The sequence below is a fragment of the Molossus molossus genome, unplaced genomic scaffold (genome assembly GCF_014108415.1).
Source record: "Molossus molossus isolate mMolMol1 unplaced genomic scaffold, mMolMol1.p scaffold_m16_p_20, whole genome shotgun sequence".
Taxonomy (NCBI): Eukaryota; Metazoa; Chordata; class Mammalia; order Chiroptera; family Molossidae; genus Molossus; species Molossus molossus.
In genome coordinates this window covers 3421333-3448135 of record NW_023425356.1, presented here as the reverse complement: position 1 = coordinate 3448135, position 26803 = coordinate 3421333, and the positions used below count along the sequence as shown (strand labels likewise).

The 26803-nt window shown below is 45.2% G+C and overlaps 1 pseudogene; it reads right to left on the bottom strand.

The window, feature by feature from the left end:
* Positions 1-20350: 20350 nt before the first annotated feature.
* LOC118637627 lies at positions 20351-21011 on the bottom strand (annotated as a pseudogene).
* Between the last annotated feature and the right edge of the window lie 5792 nt (positions 21012-26803).

Below are 26803 nucleotides of genomic sequence, written 5' to 3'. Positions count from 1 at the left end.
TTCAAGCAAACAAAAAGGAAAAAAAAAGCTGGGGTAGCAATACTCATGTCTGATGAATTAGATTTCAAAATGTAGACCATAACTAGAGACAAAGAAGGCCACTACATAATATTGAAAGGATCTATCCAACAGGAAGATATAACCTTGGTAAACATACCTTGAATTCATCCAACATAGGAGCACCAACATATATTAAAAATCTTCTGGTGGACTTCAAAGGAGAAATCAACAGCAATACAATCATAGCAGGGGACTTCAATACCTGGCTGACATCACTGGATAGATCCTCTAGAAAAAAACTTAACAAGGAAACACAAACTCTAAATGAAGCAATAGATCAAATAGATTTAATAGATATCGACAGAGAATTATACCCCAAAACTGCAGATATCACATTCTTCTCAAGGGACATTCTCAAAGATAGACTACATGTTAGGGCACAAACTAAGTCTCTACAAGTTCAAGAAGATTGAAATCATATCAAACATCTTCACAAATCACAATGGCATGAAACTAGAAATCAACTGCAACAAGAACATGCAAAGACATTTGAAAACATGGAGGCTAAATAGCATGTTATTGAACAATGAATGGGTTACCATGGAGATAAAGAAAGAAATTAAAAACTTTCTGGAAACCAATAAAATGAACACACAACATCACAAAATCTTTGGAATGCAGCGAAAGCAGTTCTGAGAAGCCTACCTCAAGAAACAAGAAAAATTTCTATTACACTATCTAACCTCACAACATAAATAACTAGAAAGAAAACCCCAGAGCAAATAGAAGGAAGGAAATAGTAAAGATCAGAGCAGAAATAAACAACATGGAGACTAAAAAAAACACAAAACCAAAAACAACTCAAAGGATCAATGAAAGAAAGAGCTGGTTCTTTGAAAAGATAAACAAGATTGACGGACCCTTAGCTAGACTCACCATGAAACAAAGAGAGAGAACCCAAATACACAAAATCAGAAATGAAATAGAAGAAATAATAATTGACATCACAGAAATACAAATGATTGTTAACAAATATTATGAACAATTATATGGCAACAAATTCGACAATCTAAGCAAAATGGACAAATTTCTAGAAACACATAGTCTCCCAAAACTGAACCAGAAAGAGATAGAAAACTTGAACAGACCAATGACAACAAAAGAAATGGAAGATGCAATCAAGACTCTCCCAGCAAACAAAAGCCCAGGCCCAGACGGCTTCACAGGGGAATTTTACCGAACATTCAAAGAAGAATTAATACCCGTTCTCCTCAAACTATTGCAAAATTTCAAGAAGAAGGAAGACTTCCAAATTCGTTTTATGAGGCCAGCATAATTCTAATTCCAAAACCAGGAAAAGACATTACAAAGAAAGAAAACTACAGACCAGTATCCCCGATGAACATAGATGCCAAAATCCTGAACAAAATACTAGCAAATCAGATCATGCAATACACAAAAAAATTATTCACCATGTCCAAGTGGGATTCATTTCAGAAATGCAAGGCTGCTAAAATCAATAAACATGATGCACCACATATACAAAATGAAAGATAAAAATCATATGATCATATCCATAGATGCTGAAAAAAAAATTTGACAAAATTCAGCACCCATTTCTGATAAAAACGCTCAGCAATCTTGGAATAGAGGGATCATATCTCGACATAATAAAGGCCATATATGAAAGACCTACAGCCAACATCATACTCAATGGGCAAAAATTAAAAGCATTTCCCTTAAGAACAGGAACAAAGCAAGGATGCCCACTTTCGCCACTCTTATTTAACATAGTACTGGAAGTCTTAGCCACAGCAATCAGACAGGAAGAAAAAATAAAAGGGATCCAAATTGGAAAGGAGGAAGGAAATTGTCATTAATTGCAGATGACGTGATATTATACGTAGAAACCCCCAAAGACTCCATCAAAAATCTACCAGACTTAATAAATGAATTTGGCAAAGTAGCAGGATACAAAATTAATTTCAAGAAATCCACGGCATTCTTATACACCAATGATAAATTCACAGAATGAGAAACTAAAAAAAAAGAAAGAAAATCCCATTTACCATTGCAACAAAAAAATTAAGATACCTAGGAATAAACTTACCCAAAGAAATAAAGGACCTATTCACAGAAAACTACAGGTCATTGAAAAAATAATTAGAGGAAGATATAAAAAAGTGGAAGCACATATCCTGTTCATGGATTGGAAGAATTAACATCATTAAAATGTCTATACTACCCAAAGCAATCTATAGATTCAATGCAATCCCCATCAACATACCAACGACATACTTTACAGAACTAGAACAAATACTTCAAAAGTTCATATGGAACCAAAAAAGACCTCGAATAGCCACATCAATCTTGAAAATGAAGAACAAAGTTGGAGGGATCATATTACCAGATTTCAGGTTATACTACAAAGCCACTGTAATCAAAATAGCCTGGTACTGGCACAAGAACAGGCAGATAGATCAATTGTACAGAATAGAGAACTTGGAAGTGGACCGAAGACAATATGCTCAATTAATATCTGACAAAGGTAGAAAAAGCATACAGTGAGGTAAAGAGAGTCTCTTTAATAAATGGTGTTGGGAAAATTGAACAGCTACATGCAAAAAAATTAAACTAGACCATCTACTTACACCATACACAAGAATAAACTCAAAATGGATAAAAGACTTAAATGTGACTCATGAATCCATAAAAATCCTAAAAAAAAATGTAGGTAACAAAATTTCAGACATCATACACAGCAGAATTTTCACTGATACATCACCTAAGGCAACAGAAACAAAGGAGAAAATGAACACATGGGACTACATCAAACTCAAAAGCTTCTGCACAGCAAAAGAAAGAACCACCAAAATGGAAAAGCAACTCACTCTATGGGAGAGCATAATTGCCAATGATACATCAGATAAGGGGTTATTTTTCAAAATATGGAGAGTGCTCATATAACTCAACAAAAGGAAGACAAAGAACCCAATCAAAAAATGGGCAGAGGAGCTGAATAGACACCTCTCCAAACAGGACATACAAATGGCCAAGAGACATATGAAGAAATGCTCATCATCACTAATCATCAGAGAGATGCAAATTAAAACAACAATGAGGTATCAACTCACACCTGTCAGAATGGCCGCCATCAACAAATCATCAAACAACAAGTGTTGGCGAGGGTGTGGAGAAAAGGGGACTCTAGTACACTGCTGGTGGGGATGCAGACTGGTGCAGCCACTATGGAAAACAATATGGTGTTATCTCAAAAGATTAAAAATGAATTGTCATTTGACCCAGTGATCCCACTTCTAGGAATATACCCTAAGAAGCCTGAAACACCAATCAGAAAAAATATATGTACCCCCATGGTCATAGCAGCACTATTTACAATAGCTAAGATCTGGAAACAGCCCAAATGTCCATCAGTAGACGAATGGATAAAATATCTGTGGTACATATACACAATGGAGTACTATGCAGCTGTAAGAAAGAAAGATGTCTTATCCTTTGGGATGACATGGAAGGACCTGGAAAGTATTATCTTAAGTGAAACAAGCCAAACAGAGATCATATGATCTCACTTTTTGTGGAATATAATGCACATAACAGTCTGAAGAACAGGGTAGTCCCAGAGACGTGAAAGTATGGAACAGACTGACAGTCCCCAGAAGAGGGGGTGGGGGGGAGAGATAAACCACAGAACTTATATGCATGTATACAAAGCTGGGCACAGGGCGGGGAGGGTGGGGGAGTAGGGTGTCAGTGGGGGGAAAAGGAGAAACATCTATAACAAAAATAAATTAATTAATTAAAAAATATCAGATCCAAACTTATCATTTAAAGATAGAAAAGCAGAAGCCCATAAAAGCTATAGGACACAAATAAGGTGATAATATTTTGTTATAGATTGTAGAGAGATTCAAATTCTGCCAGACTGCATTAGCAGAGGATTAATGGCATGCCCTTGAGTTGTCTCTTATGGATAACTCAGCCCAAGAGGGGCTATCTTTTTGGATTCTCAGCACTATTAGAGTTATTCTTTGGATCGGGTTAATATATCTTCCAAACTGTGGTCTCTGGTGCAAGAAATCCCCAAATCATTATAATGACACCACCACTAAGTAAAGTACACCGAGTTATGCCCAGCTGACTTTGTATATGTGGAAATTGCCGAAGAATAACTGGGATATTATCATCAGACGTCTCGAAGAGGCTGTGTGGGAGAGTATAGCTGTAAACATTACACAGAACCTTTACAGTTCCCAGAGTTGGTACTGGCACTTTATTTATATTTCAAATACTTTATTGTCATAAGTATGGTATTAGAAGATTTTGTCACCCTTTCTACTCTTCTTTTTAGGTAAGAGAAAGAATATGCAAATGTTTTGAGCATAGTATAATTTTTTTTCTTTTATCCTCACCTAAGGACATTTTTGCATTTATCTTCAGACAGAGTGGGAGAGAGGTAGGAAGAGAGAGAGAGAGAAACATTGATGTGAGAGAGACACATGAAGTAGTTGCCACCCACACGACCCCAACCAGGGCCGGGGAAAAACTGCAATCGAGGTACATGCCCTTAGCAGGAACGAACCCGGGACTCCCGGTCTGCGGGCCAACACCCTAACTGCTGAGCCAAACCGGCCAGGGCGAGCACAGTATAATTTTTTATAAAGAAAATGAAATGAACACATCAATTGCGAAATATAAATTCCAACTGTTTATTCTGCATACATTTAAACATTTTATCTTACCAATATAAATATAATAAAGAACCTGAGAGAAGCTGAGCAGGTGTCACCAGGGTTTCACATTCAGAAGAAAATGTGGCCTTAAAGCAGGCAGATGGTTCAGAACCCTGGACAGCTGCCCAGTTGCTGGGGCTGCTCCTTCCTCTGCCACCCACCCCATCCCCTACCCCCGCCAATGTGGTTCTCCTGGCGGAACAAATACTTAGCAGCCTGCAGTCCATCAGATTGCTATAGATGGCACCTGAGTGGTCCCAGGAGAGACGAGACCAGCTGTCAAATGTATGTTAACTTGAAAGAGATTTTGAAAAGCAATCATCAGGACATTTGTATTCTATTTTATTTCCACCGTCATAATGCTGTATATGATAGCTTAAAGAAAGAGAGCTTGGCTGCATTTCCAGAAGAGTGTAACAATGGCCTCTGTGTGTGTGTGTGTGTGTGTGTATTTGAGACTTCTGCTTTTCACAAACAGAACTCCTAACAGAAATAATAAAATAGTTCCTTATCTTTTTATTTCCTCTGCAAGGAGCATTTCAGAACAAACATCATTGACCTGCAAGGTGAGAAATATTCAGATCCATTTGTTTACATTGCAGAACACAGACAATGTTTAGAAACACCCACACCATCCTTTCAGGAGCACATGGGAAACCACTGCCACGTGCCAGCTGGTTCTGGTGGTGCAGATTACATCCACGACAGAATCTGAACCTTGCAAGAAATGGGAGATTTCAGCCATCTCAGGCTATGTCCATAAACCCTGTGCAAAATTCATCAACTAAAGGCAGGCCAGGAGCTATGCTTTTTTCTATCTGTTTTTAAAAGAATCTCCTACATTTAAGTAACAAATACAGAATACAAGTGAGCTTCTAAAGTTCCAGGTTGGATCACAGTAGCACTGCTGCCTTAGTCAACCTGTCCCTTATCTCTGCATATCTCAATGAAAATATCCCAAGAAAAAACAGTCACTTGAACATAAGCTTCGTAAACAGAAAAATTACTGAGTTATATTTCTATGCCATGTGACCGTTTTTTACAATGAAGGCTCCTTTTGGTTAGCTAAATATATTATTTTAGTACAATGATACTGGATGTGCAGTTCTCCCTGCAAAATATATATATATATATATATTTAAACAAAATGATTTTATTTTAGGATAAAAGATCAATATGATTTCTTTGCATTTTATTAACATTTTGGAAATTTGGCAGCTCGTTTACTGCAGTTAAAATAATAAAAAGGCAAAGAGGTTGTGGGTTTTCTGCAGGCTTTGGGGTACAGCGAGTGAGGAATCCTCTCCCAGTTTCTCTGCCCCCTCTAGTTCTAGCCTCCTCAGCATTAACCCATCCACCCTGGATCAGAACCAGCTGGAACTGGGGCAAATCTGCAGCGTGCACTCCAGACCAACGACTCCAACCTGGGAGCAGAAACGCCTGTTTGCGGGACTGGCTTTGGTTACAGCTCACTTGGGAATGAGCTTCTACAAGAAAACCTTGAGCTAATGTTTCTCCAGCCAAAGGGGACATTGCATTCTCAAAACAGGATTATTATTATTATTATTTTTTACCAGTTAAGTCAGGAATAGCTTGATTTCTGTAAATGTGGGCCTTTCATCCAGTCACGCCACAGAGGTAAACCGAGGCAGCTTTGTGTCACCTTTGCACTTTTATGTTGTGTTCATGAGAAATGATGAACTATGCTGTAACCTGTGGCTCTCTTTCAGGCCGAGATGAATGACAGGTCAGAGGAGAAAAGGTAGATGTTTTCTACACAGCAGATGGCTTCGTCTTCCTCTGCTCCACCGGATAAGGACAGTGAGAGCTTACGTCTGAGTCTCTAGGTCTTGTAGACATACTTTTACTCCTCCTACGTGATGTCAGCCAGCCGGTGCGCTAAGGGGGTGGCTGGGAAACCATTCCGTGCATGAGAAAACCGAGCTCCGTGGACTGGCCAGGTCACAAACTGGTGGCCTGTCAGCGAGCACGGGCACTCAGGAGAGAGGTGGCCTGTGTGCACTCCCTCACAGCCACGTGCCATTTCCTGAGACGCGTGGTCTGTGGGCCACCTCTGTCTCGTGACTTTGATTACATGCATATGTTTTGAAGGGAGAACTACTGAGAAAATATTCATAATGTGAACTAGTGTAACAAAAAAAATATAATGTAACTCAGTGCTGGGACCTCCCAGACATGCTGGCACGTGACCTGCACGGCAGGGAGTTCTGCGCCTGCGTTGGGAGAGCTGGCGGACGGTGTCAGTGAGAGCAGGTACGTAGGTCTGATTTCTCAGCTGGGCCAGTGGATGCAATTCAGAAATAAAGCACATTCCAGAGCTGCAGGACAACCCCCATCAATTTAAAGATATATGATGACAAAGGAATTTAGGGGAGAAAATACTGTTAGCCTGCAGAAGACGACAGAATTCAGTCATTTTACAGATCAACTTATAATTACCAATATTCTCTTTTGTTTTCTCTAGAAGTTTATAGATTACTTCAACCAGCAGGTATTGGAATAATATTATGATATGAATTTAAGCACTTGAATATTTACTTCTTTTTTAAAATTATTTTTAGAAAGAGAGAGGAAGGGAGAGGGAGAGAGAAACATTGATGTGAGAGCAAAACATCAATCAGCTGCCTCCTACACACCCCCTAACGGGGATCAGGCCTGCAACCCAGGCATGTGCCAGGACTAGGAATCAAACCAACGACCTTTGGTGCATGGGACGATGCTCAACCAGCTGAGACACACTGGCCAGGGCTATTTCTACTTCTTGAATGCCAAGTTGCATGAGAGGGACACCGCCAAATCCACACTGATCTTTCTGTCAGTGAATGTGTATCAGAATCCGAATGGTGAAATGAATCATGGATTTTAAAGCTTGTTTCCCACATCACCTTTTGTATGTTTCTTGAAAATCTACAGTTAAGTCAGACAACATTATAGATAGAAATCTATCTAGTGATGCACAATTAATGCTGGAAAATTTGGAAAAAAGACTCTCACTAATTCTTGACCTAATATTAATCTAAGGTTTTTGGTTACATTGTGGTAAGTCATTTATTCTTTCACACCCTTCAATGATCTCATTCACAGTTTTTCTCTGAGCCACACAGACTCATAGATCTCTTGCAAACTATTCTGTACTTGGCTTGAAAAAAATGCCTGAAATAAAAGAGAAGACTGAGGACCCATTTTTATACCTAATGTATCAACCAGAAAGGTCAGGGAAAACACAGTTCTGGACATTGGGACTGTGGGCCTCCTATTGCTTTGTAGGTTTGTGCTTCATTTCTGGTCCGTTGGTAAGAAAGCCCTTCTTAAATCCAGCAATTCTTAGACTCTTACTTACGAAATTCCCCTGCTGCCGGGTTATCAAGGAACCTCCAAGCTTTTCAGCAACACCCTCGCATGAACATACAGGCTTCCTGCTCTCTAGAGTTAGAAACCAATTTCTAAGGTTTGCAGCATCTTCTGAGAATGTCACTGTGCTTTGAGGAAATCTGTACTCAGATTAATAGGCCCTACAGGAAAACCAACCTTTCTAAGTGGTATCCTTGGCACCAAAATCCAATGTCTAAACCCCCTCTGCTGCGGGAATGACTGTCTGTGCAGGGAAAGCGCCAGATGCTGCCTTTACGGGAATCACCATGGACCCATCAGCTGGCAGTACCAAGTGGAATAAAAGAGAATCAGAGTTTTTTTTAAAGTGCTGACCGCCTTGCTCCATATTCTCAGAGAAGCTGGTAGAGTTCTTTATTATCTAAATTTGGCTAGTATTAACTTATGACTTTATAATTTTGAAAGACAGAATTCATAGAAAAATATTTTCTGAGTAAGGAACACTCACCTTACACAAAGTAAAAATAGAAACGTTGCTTTCGGTTAGCAAATAAAGCTCCTTATTCATAAGAGTCTTATACTCTTTGGAAGCACTGCAGGAACATGCCCGGTTTCTGTCCTAGAATAATGTTTGTTTTTTCCTTTTTGATACCTCGTGCCATGGCATCATGACATAACAGGGATGCTCGGCTGGTGTGTTACTATCCCAGTGTGAACGCAGTCAACCATGAATTCAAGGACCACAAAGTGTATCACTGGTTGAATAAATCATGTCCTGAGTGGTAATTCAAGTTTTATTTCCTCACCTTATTAATAGTAGTGTTTACACTACAGGGTATATGTTCCGTAAAAGGAATCACGTGCCCCCAGGTGCACGGCTAAGGCTGCGGTGCCACTGAGGCACCCCAGCAAGGCAGACCACCCACTGACTGCACACACACTGGGGCCACATGTGTATTTGGATCAGCCAGGTGTACTAGATGGCCATAATTAAAGTGGGACTGTGTGATGAAATAATCAACCGTAGCCTTATAAAGAGAATGGGCACACACCCCTTCCCACTGCTGTCCACCAGAGACATGGGAATGCGAGAGAGAAGGCAGGCAGGCGCTCGGCCCAAAGGCGAGGACAGGGAGCCTTTGCTAAGGTAGCGTGCGCCCGGCTCCTGCAGCTCTCCGTGCTCCGTGCTGCTCGGGGAGCCCGCGCTTCCTGGGGTCTCTGCACGCCTGCCCGAGACAAGGCAGGGGCTGCCAGGCAGTGTCCTTGCGCACTTCTGGGGACCTGGGACATGTGAACACTTGTCACAGTTTCACTGCATCGGACCTAAACCGCGGGCAGAAGCACTAGCCAGGGCTGAACAACGAGGCCATGTTCTCGTGCGCACACTGCCCGTCCAGGCAGGAAGTCACGGCAGCATCCGAGGCCTCCGGGACCAGGCGCCCTGCGTGACTGACCCCACCCGCGGCGTCGGCACCACTTTCACGCCATCCCGAACAGTGTCGTTTCCACAGGTAGTCAGTGGGATCCTTACTGAGATACTTCGCATTCTTTTCCTGAAAACCGTATCTTTGAAATTCAATGGGACTTTCAGTCACATCCCATTTTAAGTCCAATGCACCACGTTTCACGGTGGCCACTGGCCAACACATTGGGTGGCACAGATATTACAGTACGTGTTCACTTCCCCCTTCTGCCAGGAGCCTCTAGTGGGAGGTGGCGGTGGTGGCCCCATCTCAGCCTGGGGCATAAGGTAACACCCCTCACGCACCCCCTCACGGGGTTTAGACGCATACCACCAAGAGGCCGCACGCGAGGCCGGTGGCCCCCTTAACCAAGCAGGGAGCAACGCCCAAGAGAAGGAGCGTCTCCAAGTTAACAGTCAGATCACGGCCCGCACAGCTCCTTCCCATCAGGGTATTCTGTCTTTGGTTAAGCAAGGAACCTTTCTAGAGCACCTTCCATCTGCCCATTAGTTTCCAGGTGTGTTCCGAACATACACACCTGTGTGCAGAGCTGTGCTCTTCTTGAATGTACGCAGGGAACCCTGAAAAGCCTCATCTGTGTGAACAGAGTGACTTGTGTATACATGTGCTGAACTGTGGGCTCCAGGCCCCGTCTCAGTGAGAACACTCAGGAGAACCCCAGGCCGAGCAGTGAGGGCCCCAGGCCCCGTCTCAGTGAGAACACTCAGGAGAACCCCAGGCCAAGCAGTGAGGGCTCCAGGCCCCGTCTCAGTGAGAACAGTCAGGAGAACCCCAGGTCGAGAGGTGAGGACCCCAGGCCCCGTCTCAGTGAGAACAGTCAGGAGAACCCCAGGCTGAGCAGTGAGGGCTCCAGGCCCCGTCTCAGTGAGAACAGTCAGGAGAACCCCAGGCCGAGCAGTGAGGGCTCCAGGCCCCGTCTCAGTGAGAACAGTCAGGAGAACCCCAGGCCGAGCAGTGAGGGCTCCAGGCCCCGTCTCAGTGAGAACAGTCAGGAGAACCCCAGGCCGAGCAGTGAGGGCTCCAGGCCCCGTCTCAGTGAGAACAGTCAGGAGAACCCCAGGCTGAGCAGTGAGGGCTCCAGGCCCCGTCTCAGTGAGAACAGTCAGGAGAACCCCAGGCCAAGCAGTGAGGGCTCCAGGCCCCGTCTCAGTGAGAACAGTCAGGAGAACCCCAGGCCAAGCAGTGAGGGCTCCAGGCCCCGTCTCAGTGAGAACACGCAGGAGAACCCCAGGCTGAGCAGTGAGGGCTCCAGGCCCCGTCTCAGTGAGAACAGTCAGGAGAACCCCAGGCCAAGCAGTGAGGGCTCCAGGCCCCGTCTCAGTGAGAACAGTCAGGAGAACCCCAGGCCAAGCAGTGAGGGCTCCAGGCCCCGTCTCAGTGAGAACAGTCAGGAGAACCCCAGGCCAAGCAGTGAGGGCTCCAGGCCCCGTCTCAGTGAGAACACGCAGGAGAACCCCAGGCTGAGCAGTGAGGGCTCCAGGCCCCGTCTCAGTGAGAACACGCAGGAGAACCCCAGGCTGATCCGGACCAAGAGAGGTGGGTTCTATTCTAAATCCGCATGCATTGTGGCTGTTGTTGCTATTGCTCCTGTTTATCAGGGAGCCAGGCAGGTGACCCAGGGCTGGAGCGATAAAGCCAGGGCGGGGTGGAGCCAGGCTGCCTGGGTTTGGTGTCCACCTCAACATTTCACCCGTTGGCAGACCATGGGCAAGTCCCTGGGATCACTGCAGCCTGGATTCACGCTCTGCCCAGTGTTACAAAATATTTTCTGTGAGCGGATTACAGACAGTGTATCTATAACGGTGCTTGGCGTGCTAAGTAGCCCTATGGAAAGATTATGAGTTTGACTCCATTGTCAGTGGGTCACATAGCCCCTCACTCTGAGACCACCGGCGTCATTCAAGGTGACTTCCATCCGCTTCTCATCCTGACACAAACAAACTCATTGTCAGGGTCACCTCCCACTGTCATGACCACCGTTCTAACTTCTCCCAGCCCCTCCCGCCTCCCCCCTTCTCTCCTGGATACTCAAACCTCTTCCCCAGCATCTGCCCATAGTTTATAGAAAGTCTCAAGATTCTTACAGAATAAAAGCTCTCCCCTGTCATATATTCCTGGCTTTACTGAGTCTCACCCCACTACTCAGAGGTTTCTCCTCCCCTGCGACTCTCTCAGCTGCTCACTGGAAGTCACCTTCTCTCGCTCCCACCTCCCTGAGCGTGCTCCCGGCTCCCGAAGGGCTGGACGCAGTGGGCATCCCGGGATCACTGTCTTCCTGAGCCTCCGCGTGTCTGCTGCTGTCTGCACCCCTGCGTGCTGTCCTCTGCTCTTCTGGGTCTGCGGCTGCTCTGTGGCCGTCCTGAGGCCCCTCCGATGGCACCTTCTGGTTTTCCCTCCTGGGCTCCTCTCCACCTGCCCTTTACACGTTGCTGTCCCTGGGACTTGGCCTCTCACCCCGCCCCGGCTCCAGCCTGTTTCCCAAATCCCAGATTTCCCGTCGCAGCTGTGGGCCGTGCAGCACCTTTCAACAGCCACTGTTATGGTCAGCCTGCGGCTCGGGACGGGGAGTGGAGAGCTGGCCGAACCAGAGTCGGGGAAGTGGTGGCAGCCAAACTGCCCGGGCGCACCATGGGCAAAGGAGAAAACGGAGAAGGAAGCACCCGGCGGACGACGGGCCAAGCCAGTGACTGTCCCACCTTCATCTGCAGCTCCGCAAGTGTGTCTAACTTGGGGACATCACACTTGAAAAAGAGAAACAGAAGAAACATGCACTTAAAATATATATACTGGATTGTACATGGAGAATCAGACGAGGCAGTGGGAATACAGAGATGACTAAGACTGGCAAACTTCAGAATTTACTCTAGTGGGAAAGATGTGTTCGTGCTATGAAATCAGCGTGACAGATGCGCCTGCCGAGCAAAGGAGGTGTCGCCAAGGCTGCCGGGACTGAGCGACGAATAACATTCACCAAGAGAAGCAGCAGGTGGTCGCCCCTGGCAGGGTGAGTGGCTTTCAGGGAGACTGAGGTGACAGATGGGTCTTGAGTGCACGGTCAAGGAGATAAGGGTACCCCAGGATGAGGCAGAGGGAAGAGTGGGGTCTGATGAAGAAAGGCTGGTCTTGCCCGGCCGGTGTGACTCAGTTGGTTGATGAATCAAACATTAAGTCCTGAAGCCAAATGTCCCCCAGAAATCATCTGCCCCAAACGCATCACTCTGAAAATCAACAAGTACCAACAAAGCCATGACTTCAGAGCAGAACCCAGAACTGCCGGCCAGAGGCCTCCCGTCACTTTGACTCCCACCGTGTCCCAGCCGGGTCCCCACAGCCCCGACTGGCGTGGCAGGTCAGGGCTCCGCAGCAGGAGGCTTTTCAAACTGCTTTTCCTTCAGCGGTGAAGTCTGAGCTGTGACATTTGGCAGGTTTCCTTGCTAACATTTGGCAATAATTGCTTATCAAATGCTAACAAGGAACGCTCCCGAACGCAGCGGTGCTGACAGGACCGTCCACAGTGCAGCGCCGAGGCACGAGCCTACAGGCTGGGCTCAGTCCTTTCTGCCTTGGCAACCACACCGCGGAGGTCTAGCTCAAATCCCACTGCCTCTGGGAAGCCCTCCTACCCTGCTTCGCATTATTCTTTCCCTGTGCTCTTAGGTTACTTTGGTTTTAAACCTTGATTGACCAGACCCTTATGTGGTACTGAATACAATGCCTCCCAACTAGGCCCAGATCTTGTCTTCCCTCTCCCAGTGGGCCTAGCGCCCGAGGGCAGGGCCTGCCTGCTCCCCACTGCGTCCTGGGCCCGGCATCACTGTCTGTGTTTCAGGACTTGCTGGCTGGGCTGCGGGTCCACGTTCGAGAACATGCTTTCCAAGTGGCTGGCAAGTGCCCATTTACACCCCAACGCCCGAACCCTAACCTCTCAAGTGTGCTTAGCTGCTCATCAAAATAAATCTTTTCAGACATTTTCCCAGGTCATGTGCACTTATGTCAGTTAAATTTGGGGAGCTCGGTATATCTGAAGGGAATCCAACTGCTTTTGTTCAGAATTCAATGATTCCAACTTTTAAACATCCAGTAACTGTTCTCTGCGGAGCCACCAGACCCCTGGGACACAGCAACAGGAAGGACGCGCCCTCTTTCCCGATTTTCCGCTGCCTTACTCTCCTAGCCTAAAAAATTAAACATAAAAACAGCCTGACAACATCAAAATACTACCTTAACAATAATTAAAAAGTAGTTGAGGGTAGAAGTGAAATCTTTATCTCACATGTACGGAAGAAAAATCTCCTTTAAGATCTCTCCTCAAGACTTGCGAGACCACACCCCATTTCACACCGACACAGTCACAGCTGTAGACACACGAGGCCTCAGAACAGCTCATGGGGAAGGGCTGGAACATGCCAACATCAAGTTCTCATCTCCACTCTAGACATAAGGAAACACTTTTCCAATGCCCGGGTTGGGGTGGCGGCAGAAGCGTCCAGAGCCTGGCCACTCTACTTTGCCACTTTCTAGCCAAGAGCCGTTAAATACTCTCTCGGATGACCAGAGTCCTTTTCTGTTGTGTCAAAGGCCTCTGCCCCACACTCTCAGACTCTACGTGTGAGACCAGTGCCCCTCTCACTTAGGAAATGAAATAAGATAGCAACACCTAGGACACACGATAATCATTTTAAAATTTTAGTTGATTCATTTAAAATGGCTAGTCCTGCTCCAGTCTTAAATTGTGCCAAGGATAAGAACAATTTCCTCTCAGCCACATGCAAGCAGATGCACGCAGTAGCATTTCCCTCACAACTTCCAAGACTGTTGGTCGTGGTTCCGCCCGGACAGGGAGGCTCGCCCATGTCTCGGACACGGCTCCCCAGGGCAGCTCAGGGGGGCTCGCCCATGCCTCGGACACGCTCCCCCAGGGCAGCCCACCCCGGGAGGCTCGCCCATGCCTCAGACACGGCTCCCCAGGGCAGCCCACCCCGGAGGCTCGCCCATGCCCTCTACAACCTCAGCACTCAGTAAGAAAGGCCTGGCACGTAAATGCTAATCAGCCAGGGAAGCAGGCCTTTGCACAAAGGCTTTCAGCCAACAAACCACCCAGTGTGGGTAAGTGTGTTCGCATCAGCTCCAGGACAGACTGATTCACGATCCTGTCAGGGCTCGGGCCCCCTCGCGGCTGAGCAGGCTGCATCTTTCTGTTCCTCACTAGGCTGTCCTTTCCCATCGAACCCAACTGCGTGCAGCCCCCGTTCAGGCTTGGGGACGCGTGTTGCCCTTCTGGTCGAGGAGAGTGGAGCTGGTGTCAGCCAGAGGACGCTTGGGAATTTGCCTTTTTGCTATAAAGAGAGGCCACCAACAGCTCACACAGTGCCTGTCCTCGGAGGAGCAGCTCCTCCTTATTTTTTCAGCAGATGTCTTACTGAAACAGATTTTATTATTTATGCTATCCTCCTGTAAAACATCTGAGAAAATTCAGAATAACAATGGAACATGATTGTGCTCACAAAATCAAGTAAATCCAATAATATTTCTGACAGAATTGATTACAATGATGTCAAACGCCCCTCTCCACTCTCTTTGAAAGTTATTTCAAACATAAAGATAATGAAATATGGTGCCTGTCACTTGTAAATTGTGGCTGAAAGTCTAAAGAGATAATTTAAAGAGTCCCAGGTAGAACAACACACTTGTTTTATTTTATTTGTCAGAGAAATGCATTCGTTAGGAACTTTCTGCTGTGCAAGTTGGAAACCCCAAAAGCAGATCGGACATTCATATGGCAAGGAGGTCCTTCATGGACCACGGTTCCTACTTTGTAGAAGTTTCTATACAGGTGGTAGGGGTGGGCAGGCAGGGGGACAGGCAAACATTTAGATTCTGCTGCTGTTCCCATGGTAGTAAAGCGTGGCAGGTAAGAGCGTGAATGTTCAGCATCAAAAACCCTGGGATCAGCCCCGGCTGGTCTGGCTCAGTGGTTCGAGTGTCGGCCCATGGATCAAAGAGTTGCGAGTTCGATTCTGGTCAAGAGCATGTACCTTGGTTGCGGTTCGGTCCTCAGCCCTGGTCGGGGTCATGTGGGAGGCAACCAATTGATGTGTCTCTCTCACATCGATATTTCTCTCCCTCCCCCAACTCTATCTGAAGGTAAATGGAAAAATATCCTCGGGTAAGGATTCAATAAACAAAAAACTAAAACTTGGGATCAGCCTGGCCGGTGGCTCAGTGGATGGAGCACTGTCCCATAGACGAGAGGTCCTGGTTCAATTCCCAGCACATGCCTGGGTTGTGGACTTGATCCCCAGTAGGGGGCGTGCTGGAGGCAGCTGATTGATGTTTCTCACATCAATGTTTCTATTCTCTCTCCCTTCCTCTCTCTCTAAAAATATCAATAAAACATATTTAAAAAGAATAAAATAAATAAAAATAAAAAACCTGGGATCAGATTCCTAACTCCACCATTCATTTTCTGTGAGATGAGAAAGTCAGTTAACCTGTTGAAACTTCCGTTTTCTCCTCAATAAAAAGAGACAATATTAATTACTTCGCTGATGTAAAGTGACTGATGTATGTGATGTATATAAATTACTTTCACAGTATGTAGCACATAGTAACCATTCAATATGATAGCCATTGTTATCATCAATGAATGCACTGGTAGCTCTCGGTGTTTTGGGCATGGCTTTCTAAACATATTTTTCAACTCTTTCTGCTCATCCCCACTTTGCTATTTTAATCTCATCATTCCCTTAGACTCCTCCCAGCCAATGGCCCTTCCACTTTGGTTCCTCACTAACCTTTGTGAGAAAGGGCTTCTATCTTGTGTCTCTGTCCCTCTACAGGTGCCCTTCCCTGGGCAGAGCCCCGCCCCCTTCTGCTGCACAGCAAGTGCTCAATACACAAAAGATAAACAAAGGTACGTCATGCTTCGTACACAGATGAGGTCGCGGAGGCTCTCACCAGTCCCACACAGTGCTCGCAGGTGGCCGGCCTGATGGACCGAGGGGTCCGAGCAGCGCTCCTCCCCGGCACCTCGCTGCCTGTTCCGCCGAGAGCTTCGCGGGGTGGGATCTGGGCCCTCGGCCAGTTTCTCCTAAGTATTTTTCAGAGCACACTTTCCCTCTGCAATACTTTTAATGGAATATCCAGGAGGACGACTTGGACACCTCAGCTCCTGGAGGGCTGAACCCCAACTTCAGACCGTCGAGCAGGCAGGCAGTCACTGCAGTGGGAATCCGAGGCCCCAGCCGGCCGGCAGGTCCCCGTGCTCCCAATCCCAGCTGAAGCACCGCCGGGGACAATACAAAGGAAAGTTGAGAAACGGTCAAGCATTGACTGATGGTTAAATGTGGCAGGAACAGATTTCTCCAGCTTTGTTTTTGTAGGGGGGTGAGGGTGGGGGTGGGGAGGGATGAAAGGGAATGACCCCTGGAAAACAGGAGGGGCGTTGATAGTGAAGCCAACTCTGCCTGTATATGTCACTGTCATCAACAACAGACATTGCCTGATCTAACTGAGAAGGCATTTTAGTGCTTTGCTCTTTTAGATACATCTAATTAGGTCTTCATTCTAACCTTGAATGATAACCGATATTTTACAGTGTTAAGATATGCTTCTCTCTGCTAATATTCACAACATCTGCACCGAGGCGGAAGGAGGCATTTTCCCCATTTTCCAGGGGAGGTCACTGAACAAACAGAAGGCTGAAACTTCCTGGGACTCACAGGACCCGAGGCGGGCCAGGACTGGGGCCCGGCTCCTGTTTCTCCAGCCCATCCAAGTCAAGTGTATGCAAACAGGTTTGGGAGCTCCATTTACATTTTGAGCCATTTCTAATGCGTCCAATGTTTGGTGTTTGTCAAAAAGGAAGAAAACTGGACACAATGCTCACTTTCCTCTAGCTCTTTTTTTCTGCAGTCAATTCCACAGTTAATATCAGTAGACAGGCTATTTAATATCCTCCTCATGTTTATTTGAGAGTTTCAATTTTTCTCCCTTTTAATAAAATTCTATAGATTTTTTTCTTAAGAGAAAAACATAATACTGAGAACACTTTGGGGTCAGTCTCCAAATTTGATTAGCATCCCAAAATGAATACTTAGCCTGATTTCACAGCCCAGCCTCAATTGTATTTACCTTTGGCAGAGGGAAGGCGTCAACATCACTCAAGCTGCTGAGGTGTGGGGTCCACTGTGAAGTCACAATGGACCGGTGGTGGGCTGATTAGCATGATTGCTATTTATTAGACCACTACAGCATTTTGACATTGACCAAACCATGTAAAATTTTCTCAAAGAAAACAGTTTTCTGGTTCGTTGATATTTAAAATATGAGGCATCTTAGAAAAATATCTAGTTTGTCCAAATATCTACAATTCATATTGAAAAAGACAACACAACATGCCTGTGAATTTCAAACAACCTGGTCGCTCATGTTTATGATAAAGCAGAGATCTATATGAACCTCTCTGTTCTGCTCACAAGAGGACAGCGTGTCACAGGGCCCTGACCTTCGCTCCTGACCCTTTGCTAGGCACGCTATGGAGAAACAGGATCAAGGCCAAAGTCCTGGCCGGAAAGAAACTGCAGTGCCATCGAGGAGAAGACACGAAAGTTTCAGTGTACCCAGCAGATGGGCCACCATGTGAAAACATGTCTGGAATGCTGCTTTGTTCCACCACCACCCTGCCCCCCACTTCCCTGCTCCCACATAGCGGCTTAGCATTTCAAGGGGACTTCTGCTAATAGTCTTGCCTTTCTTGCAGTCTGGAAGTCCCTTAAAGGAGCCAGAGTCATCCAGAGGGGAGATCCTAGGGCTGAGGGTTTGACAGCTGTTAGTTTAAACCCTGGATTTTCCACTTTACAGCCTGGGGGATACTGGGCAGGCCACTGAACCTCTCTCTGTGTGCTCAGGCTCCTGATGTTTAAAAATCGTTGCAAAGGTATACACAGGGGACTGCCACACCCAGCAAATGGAAACAACAGGTGCCCACTAAATGCCAAAGTCCCAACTTTCTTCTACTCCTCTGCATTTCTGTATCCCCAAAAATCTTGCACCCCACGTCTGCAGGTGATGACCCTGATGTCAAATGAAAGAACAAGTACGCCATCAGGCATCCGCAAGAGTTAAGTGGCAATTTTAACTCCAGGAGGAAGCCCGAATGACCTTAAATCTGCAGATATGCATGCAGGCTGTTCTGTGGAGATGGTCAATTACTTCCACAGAGGATCTTGCTTTGCAGGACAGAACCACCAGAAAACAAACTCCCTTTCCTGCCGCTGTTTGCCGGAGCAGATGTCTGGCGGTCTGAAAGCAGAGTGGTTCCTTCCACAGACGAGCGCTCTTTCGGGACAGCATTTGCACGGCTGACTCTGGCTCCTCGCTGAGGCGCGAACGTCACGCTCTGACAGTGTTTCTAGTGGGATTCCTGCAGTTGCGTTAAAAGGCACCATGACCCCTTCCAATGCATGAGAATCTTCAAGTCTAACTCGACTCTCTGGGAATTCCACGTGGCCTCTGATTGCTTGTACATTAGTGACCCGCCCCTCCCCCCCAGCCTTGTCCTCCAGTGTGAAACATCTATGGAGTTTGCCAGGACAGTTTTCCCTGATGCCTCACATGAATCCTATTGGAAAGGCTCAGGCTAGTCCTTCTAGGAACATAACTGAGTTCCTCTAGGGCTAGCCTAGACACCGATCATTGTTTAATTCCTTCATCAGAGTCATCTCGTGAACTACTTAGCGTGTCCTTTCTATGAGAAAACATCTTCCCAGTCCAAATAAACACATATGCTATGTTTTAGAATCCGGTCCATTTCCTCGCTACAGAATTTGTGAAGAACAATTGGCAATATTCATGCGCTCAGTCCTCACTCACTAGGCCTGTGGATACAGCCAGACAAGACCTTCATCAGGCGGCTAACGGATAATTAATTCATTTGTTACTTAGGGGCCTCTCTGCAGAGCACTGATCCGAAATTCATCTGTGAGAGTCAGTAATGTCTATCAGGGAAGGGGAATACACTCAGATTTTTCCTTATTACTGTTGTGAATATTTACTTGAGAAACTGGACTTTATTATTTTTTTCAGAAAAACAGCAAAAAAGTTTTTATTAAATATTTTAAAAATAAAGATTTTGTGGCAACTTACAAATAAATTGATACTTTGAACCTAAAAAACATAACTAAAAATTCATTTCCAAATCAAAGCAATCACTCTTTGTTTAGTGGTGGCCCAGATAAATGTATAATTTTGTTTTGTTTTAATCCTCACCTAAGGATATGCTTCCACTGATTTTTTAGACAAAGGGAGGGAGGGAGGAAAGGAAGGAGAAGAGGGAGGGAGAGAAATATTAATCAGTTTCCTCCTCCTGCACGTGCCCTGACCAGGTATCGAATCCAAAACATTTTTGGTATATGGGTTGATGCTCCAATCAACTGAGCCACCTGGCTAGGGCTGCAAAATTTTGTTTTTTAAAAAAAGATGACTGTTATAATTAGGTATATAACCACTTAGTTATACTTAAGTTCTGTTAAAAAAAAAAAAAAGTTCTTTTAAAGAATCCAATTTAAACATCTTACGGTTTTTTCAGGGACTTTGTCCAAGCAGAAGTATTCTTTGATGGAGAGAACTCAGGACTATTTCACTACACCCAGATCATGCTGATATCTACAATATGGGCCTCTCCAAGGGAGCCCAGCTGCAACTGTGAAGAAGGCTCAATTCACAAAATAACTATGAGACAGTAACTTATGATAGTACTAATCATTATAAAAAATTAACAACTTTAGGTATCTTTGTTTTGGATGTCTGTGGTTTAGGCACATCCACCATTTCTTCATAGTCTGCCCTCATTCCCTTTGCCCAGTGCCCAACTGCAAACACTCGATCTGAATTCTGACTTTGAGGGCAATCTTTCTTAAAATGCCCCACACAGCCAGAGTCTGCAGCAACCACCACGAGCACAGACTCCTCTGGGATTATCAGGGAAGATCAGGACAGGTGCCCCATTTCCCCACACACAAAACATTTTGCAAAAGGAAATTCGCCACTGCATTTTTCTTTGCTGCTTGCCTTGTTAATCATCTTCCTTCCCTGCGACTATCTTTCTTCAAAGCAACTGCAATTTCTTCCCTCACTTCCTGACTGTTGCTATCATCTCCCCATTGTGAACCATCTGTGAGTTCTGCCTTAGGTAGTCCATGAATCCATTCATATCTTCATTTAAGTACTCCTTTTTCTTTTTGTTCTTTTCGTGTTTTGCTTGGGGTGCATCATTTTTAAGGGACAGCCTATTTGCTTCAAATTGTTTATTCTTTGGTAGGTTTTGGCTTTTTTCTTCAAAGGACCCCTTCTTCATATCCTCCCATGCTGTTGCAGGCAAGGGTCTTTTGTTATATGTGGTAGTAACTCGTGCCCACGTGGTCATGGTTTCATCAGAGGTACGGTGTCAATCACGCACGGACCCTCCCGAGCAGCAGAGTTAGCCGAGAAACTGGACTTTCATCTGGAAGTTCCACCTCGGACACAGACACCACAAAGCATGCATTCCCAAGGAGCACTTACAGGGAACGGCGGAAATGGCCACAGGGTGCCTCGGTACCCAGGAGGGCTCTGCAGAGGCAGGCTGGGTGTGCCGTGCATGGAGGCTGCAGTCCACTCAGCTCCGGCTCCAGGTGAGGGCTGAGTTTCCAGCTCTGACAGGTGTCACCTGGCCTCTCGGGAGGCACCGTGGCCAGTTATCTGACACGCGCCTGAGGCATCTAAAGGGAGGAGCCTCTGCTGTCAACCTGAGGCCGCAGCAGTGAGGGAGACTGCCATGGCCACACAGGTGGGCTCCACTCCAGTTTATTTTTTATCCTCACCCAAGGACACTTTCTTTTTTTGCATTTATCTTCAGATAGAGCAGGAGGGAGAGAGGAAGAAAGAGAAAGAAATATTCATGTGAGAGAGACACATCGAATGATTGCCATGCACATGACCCCAACTGGGGCCGGGGACCAACTGCAACCGAGGTACGTTCCCTTAGTGGGAACCGAACCCAGGACTCTCCGGTCTGTGGGCTGATGCTCTAACGCTGAGCCAAACCAGCCAGGGCTCCACTCCAGTTTCTGAGGGCAGGGTGCATTGCTGTGGCCAAGTACAGCAGAACCAGCCTGGAGACTGTGAAGATTTGGCCAAACAAGACCATCTGAAGGGGCAAGGTAACCCCAACTGGGCAGGCCCATGAGGGGCTGCTGCGGGACCTGCCAGGCAGAGGGGAAAGCATCCAAGTTCCCAATGAGCCACCTTGAAAAAGAGAGGGAGAGGTTCCCTGGGGGGTTCTCTGCAGAACCTAACAGAGAGCCCCTGAGAGAAAGAACCAGATTTAACCCCCCTCATCACCCGATAGCAGCATCAGTCAAATAAGACCTTGGCCCCTTGCCTCGTTCCTTTCCAGAACTTCGACTCTGGCAGCACATGTAGCAACTAGTGAGGGAAGAGGAAGAAAGAAGAGTCAGTGAGGGTCTGCAGCCTTGGTGAGGAAAAGGGGTACCTCTCACTGCATGAAGCTGGAAGCTTTGCTCATTACAAGGCCCTGGGCATATCGAGTGAATCACTGGGGACTGAGTTTCTGACTTAAACTGGCTGCAGGGATCTTTACTACCTGGGAGAGAACAGAAAAGCTTTGGATGGCCCAGCTTTTACCCAGAGTCAGAGGATAAACTTCTACCTACTGAATAAATTTTATTAGAATAGTGGGAGACAAAATAAAGTTGCTTTTGATTACATCCCAGGAGTCTTGCTCATTAAACACATCAGTTATACTTACCTTTAAAACAGAGAGAATTGCTTAAGGGGATACATGATGAGTTGCAATAACTTATAAACAGACTCTAATTCATAAATTTTCTAACAGTCCTTTCCCGCTAGACATTAACAGAGAAAAAAAAATCTGTTTGGTCATTAGCTTTAATTTAGATATAGCCTTGGAGTTGGAAGGAACATCTTGAGGACAAGCGGATGGCTCTAGACTTTATTAAAACCACACTCCAATGAAACCCACTTGAAGCAGTGCCCTTTAGAAATGAACGCAGGAATTATGTACAGTGCAGTTCTTTCCAAATATGTCCAACTCCGTGTGCCCTTTTATCCCCAGCTCATCTGCATAATCTGCTCTCCTACCCTCCACGCCAGTAGCTGAAAGTCCCCAGGAGACAGGGGGACTGTCTCTGATCTTCACTTGCACCACACTGCACCCCCCAAGACATATTTTTTAAACAAGTATGACCAGGCTTCGGGTAGTGACACTGACTGACTAAAACCTGCCCGCCCAGGACAACAGATCCAGGGATGCAGCCAGGTGCATCAACAGGTAAATCAGAAATGGACCAAAGTCACACAGGGTGGGAGCAGACTTAATGCAACTGATGAACTCCACTTAGAGCAGCCAGGGAAGCCATCCCAGAAGGCTGACAGCTCAGTCTCATCCTGGCAGTACGTGAGGGTTGGTCAGAGAGCAGGATGGCATTCCAGGTGCTGCACGAGCAGGGAGCAGGGAGGAGAGCACAGATCTTCTGGGAAGGAATGAGGACCGGAAGCAAGTCCCGGAGACGGCGAGGGTCGGATGAGGTGACCCGTGTTGCACAGGGTCTGGGGGAGCCTCTATCCCACGCAGGAAAGGGAAGCACCGGAGAATTTCTAAGCAGGAGGTGAATGAGGAAGTTACGACACTTTCCACACTTTCCACACGACACTTTCTGCCAGGTCTTTCTCTTGCTCCTGAACTAACAAATGCGTATTTATGTCAAAGTATCCGGGCCTTTTAGTGAAACTGCACAGTAGCACCTACATGAAGTCCAACTCAGAGAACATTCTTCCAGTTTCCGACTAAAATATAAAGAAGAAAATGAGAATGAGGCTATTGTGCCTCATATCTTGAGAAAAACAATTTCTTGAAAGGTGAACACTGTTTTATTCTTCATAGCTCTTGTGACTCTGAAACAAAGTACAAAATCAGGTATGTAAACTCTCTGCACGGATGACGTCCCTCTCTCAGATCAGAGGGCTGTCACGGATGGTCGGTCCACCGTCTCCTTCGGCCCGTCTCTCCCCGTGCCTCCTGGTGCTGTGACTTAGAGATCTCTGAGTATTATTTTCAAGTTTTCTAAAACTATGATTTGAGTTTAAGACTGTTAAAAGTTAAATAAAGAAAACGGTAAACTCTCTTTTTATTACATATTTCATATCATGAAATGTTGATTTTTTTTCAAAACTTTTCTGCTTTATTTTTACTTTTTTTATTGTTGAAAGTATTACAGATGTCCCCTCTTTTTTCCCCACTGACCCCCCTCCTTCCCGCTCCCACTCCCCCCCCGCCTTCCCCAGTCTAGTGTCCATGTCGATTGGTTGTGCAAATATGCATGTAAGTGTTTTGGTTTATCTCTTCTCTGCCCTCTGACCTCCCCAGCCCGCTGAGGTTCGTCAGTCTGTTCCTACTTCCATGACTCGGAATCTCTTTTGGTCGACAGCTTATTTTGTTCATTATGTTCTACAAATAAGTGAGATCATGTGGTATTTGTCTTTTTTTGACTGGCTTATTTTGATCAGCATTATACTCTCCAGGTAACTCCATGTTGTCTCAAAGGATAGAGATCTTTCTTACAGCTGCATAGTACTCCATTGTGTACATGTACCACAGCTTTTTTATCCACTCGTCTACTGATGGATACTTAGGCTGTTTCCAGATCTTAGCATGTAAATAGTACAGCTATGAACATGGGGGTACATATATTCTTTCTGATTGGTGTTTCAGGCTTCTTAGGGTATATTCCTAGAAGTGGGATCACTGGGTCAAATGGCAGTTCCACTCTTATTTTTGAGGGTCCCCCCCCCCTCTTTTTCGATTTTGGAGAGAAAGAAAAGGAGGGAGAGAGAGATAGAAACACCAATGAGAGAACATCAATTGGACACCTCCTGCATGTCCCCCACCACTGGGAATTTGGCCCAGAATCTGGGCATGTGCCCTGACCAGAAATCGAACCAGCGACCTTTTGGTGCACTGAGCCACACTGGCTGGGTGGCAGTTCCATTTTTAATTTTTTGAGGAAACACCATATTGTTTTCCATAGTGGCTGCACCAGTCTGCATTCCCACCAGCAGTGTACTAGAGTCCCCTTTTCTCCACACCCTCACCAACACTTCTTGTTTGAAGATTTGTTGATGGCAGCCATTCTGACAGATGTGAGGTGATACCTCATAGTCATTTTAATTTGCACCTCTGATGATTAGTGATGTTGAGCATTTCTTCATATGTCTCTTGGCCTTTTGTATGTCCTCTTTGGAGAGAAGGGTCTATTCAGGTCCTCTGCACATTTTTTAATTGGATTGTCTTCCTTTTGTTGAGTTGTATGAGCACTCTATATATTTTGGATATTAACCTCTTATCTGATGTAAATAGGTTCTCCCAGAGAGTAGGTTCCCTTTTCATTTTGATGCTGGCTTCTTTTGCTGTGCAGAAGATTTGAAGATTTATGCAGTCCCATTTATTACTTTTTTCCTTTGCTTCTCTTGCCCTAGGTGATGTATCAGTGAAAATTCTACTACGTATAATGTCTGAGAATTTTCTGCCTACATTTTCTTCTAGGATTCTTATGGTTTCATAGGTTACATGTAAGTCTTTTATCCATTTTTAATTTATTCTTGTGTATGGTGTAAGTTGGTGGTCTAGTTTCAGTTTTTTGCATGTAGCTGTCCAATTTTCCCAACACCATTTATTGAAGAGACTGTCTTTTCTCCATTGTATGCTCTTGCCTCCTTTGTCGAATGTTAATTGTACACACTGTCTTGAGGTGATACCTGGGTTCTCTGATCTGGTTCATTAATCTACATGCTTGTTCTTGTGCCAGGACCAGGCTGTTTTGATTATGATAGCTTTGTAGTAAATTTAATATCTGGTATTGTGAACCCCCCCCCCCCCCACTTTGTTCTTCTTTTTCAAATTTGCTGTGGCTATTCAGGGTCTTTTTTGGAGTATTTGTTCTAGTTCTATGAAATACACTCTTAGTTCTTTAATAGAACGTGTAGATTGCTTTGGGTAGTATGGACAGAAATGTTGACTTTTTTAGCCTTTATGAGATACTTAAAGGATATTTTATTCTGTAATCCTTGATAGATTCTTTTCAATAATATTTATTATTATTATTTTAAGCAAATAATTTATGTAAATAAAAATATAATAGTTTATCCTCTTTCATTTAGACCCATAACATTTTTATTAGAGCTCATCCCTTCAGAACAGAAGTTCGTTTCTGTTCAGATGACACTTTGCCTCTTGTAACACCTCTTATACTCTTTGGAAGGATGAATCTCTCCTTCCAAAGACTACTGGAATCTTGAGGCCAGAAATCATACCTATCACATTCATCCCTTCATTTCCAGACCTACATCAGTGCCGCATGCAAGGCAGGTGCTCAGTAAATATTTGTTAAGTGAACAAATAGAAGCCAATTATTACAGCTTGAAGTAATGTGGTGGCTGTCTGAAGACTTTTCAGAATACTCCCAGAAATCAGTATACCATGGAAAACAAAAAAGAAACACTCTAAATTCAGAAAGAGCTGATATTTGAATTCAGAATGTGCTGTTATCCATTGTAAAAGCATGGGCAAGTTAACCTGAAGATCCCTTTCCTTGTCTGTGAAATGGAACAATAATATGCAGTTCACAGGTTGGTTTGGAGGATTAAATTAGATAGCCACATAAAGTGGCAGTGTAGATCTCTTAACATTCTGATCTAACCTCCTTGTTGTTCCTCAGTTGCAAAACAGAAAGAATTGAAAGACGCCAAGACATAAGGGAGCAAAGGGAGATGTTACACATTTCTGTTGCCTGTACCTTGACATTAGTCTTAAGCATAAACATGGAAATTCACAGGAAATTGAATCACGGCTGCCCTAACAGGTGTGCCATCACTGCCAGGTGTTTTACCCCCACCAGCATCACTCTCTCTCTCTCTCTGCATTATCCATAGTTCCCTTCCTAGTCTACTATTCTCATCACCATGCAAACCTAAGGCCCCTTCTAGCTGCCTTTCCACAGCTCTCCCCTCTTTTCAGTGCAACTTCTAGAGGCTACTGTCTTTATTGAAATGTCTCCTTTACCAAACATGATCAATTTCAGAGCTTATCTCAGCATCCTCTTAGCAGCATTTGAAGCGGTCGATCTCTCCTTCCTCTCCTCT